Below are 1,693 nucleotides of genomic sequence, written 5' to 3' on the forward strand. Positions count from 1 at the left end.
TCGTCCAAAGTTCCCTTGTGTCCCTGTGTTGTCAGCCCCTCTCCCGCCTGTGGCCCCGGCAACCACTCATCTGCTTTCTTTGCTGACAGTTCTGTCTTTTTCACAGTGTCATCGAAATGGAATGATACAGCAAGTGGCATTTTCAGTCTCTCTTCTCTCACTTCGCATAATGCCCTGCTGTGCATCAGCAGTCCTTTGCTTTTTGTAGCCGAAAAACATTCCGTTGTGTGGATGGCCCACAGCTCGTAGCCACTGGCCAACTGAAGGGCCTTTGGGTTCTTGGCAACTGTGAGTAAAGCTGCCTTAAACATTTGCATACGGGTTGTTATGTGAGCATAAAGTCTCATTGTCTTGGATAAATACTCAACAGAAAGATCGCTGGGTCATGTGGTAAGTGCTCATTTAACGTTATAAGACATTGCCAAACCGTTTCCCAAAGCGGCTGTACCATTTTACGTTCCTGCCAGTGGTGGATAAGAGTTCCAGTCACGCTCCGTTCTCACCAGCTTTTCCTCCAGCCATTCTAACGGGTTTATAGTGTTACCTCATTGTGGTTTTAATTTGCATTTCTCAAATGACTAATGATGTTGAGCTTTTCATGTGCTTATTTCCCATAGAGATATCTTCTTTGTTGAAATGCCTGTACAAATCTTTGCCCATTTTAATTTGAATTATTTTCTTATTATTGAGTTTTGAGAATTCGTCATGCACTCTGGATATAAATCCTTCATCAGATATGGTTTTTGCAAATATTTCCTCCCAATCTGTGGCTCGTCTTTTCGTTTTCTTAACAGAGTTTTCTGAAAAGCACAAGTTTTTCATTTGGATGAAGTAATATGTATCACCTTTTACATTTCATGGATCATGTTTTTGGTGTCATATTTAAGAAATCTTTGCCAGACCCAAGGGGGAAAAAGATTCATTTTATGTTTTCTTCTAAAAATTTTATACTTTGTGCAGTGAGCTATGATCACGCCACTGCACTCTAGCCCAGGCGACAGAGAGAGACACTGTCTCAAAAATAAATAAATATTTAAAAAATTAAAAAACAATTTTATACTTTGGAGGTTTACATTTTTGTCTGTGATCATTTTGAATTTTATACATGATGCAAATGGTGGGTTGAGGCGTGTGGATTTCCATGCAGTTGCCTCAGCAGCGTTTGTTGAAAGGATGACGTTTTCTTCACGACCGGCCTTTGTGGCTGTGTACGTGTGGGTCTACTTCTGCACTCGCTGTTCTGTTCTGGTGACCTCAGTGTCTGTGCTTTCACCAATACCACACTACAGTTATTTCCGTAGTCTATGACGTCTTAAAATCAGGCAATGAGAATCCTCTAACTTTATTCTTTTTCAAATTGTTCTGATTATTCTGGTTCCTTTGTTTTCCATATAAATATCGGAATCAGTTTGGGATTCTGATTGGAATGACACAATCTCTAGCACAATTTAGGGAAAATTGACATCTTAATAATATTGGTACATCTCTCCATTTATTTAGGTCTTTTTTAATTTCTCTCAGCAATATTTTATAGTTTTTCAGGATACAGATCTTGCATATATTTCATTAAATTTATCTGTAAGTAGTTCATGGTTTTTGATGCTATTGTAAATGACATGTATTAAATTTCATTTTCGGCCGGGCGCGGTGGCTCACGCCTGTAATCCTAGCACTCTGGGAGGCCGAGGCGGGC

The sequence above is a fragment of the Propithecus coquereli genome, unplaced genomic scaffold (genome assembly GCF_000956105.1).
Source record: "Propithecus coquereli isolate 6110/MARCELLA unplaced genomic scaffold, Pcoq_1.0 Scaffold120, whole genome shotgun sequence".
Lineage (NCBI taxonomy): Eukaryota > Metazoa > Chordata > Mammalia > Primates > Indriidae > Propithecus > Propithecus coquereli.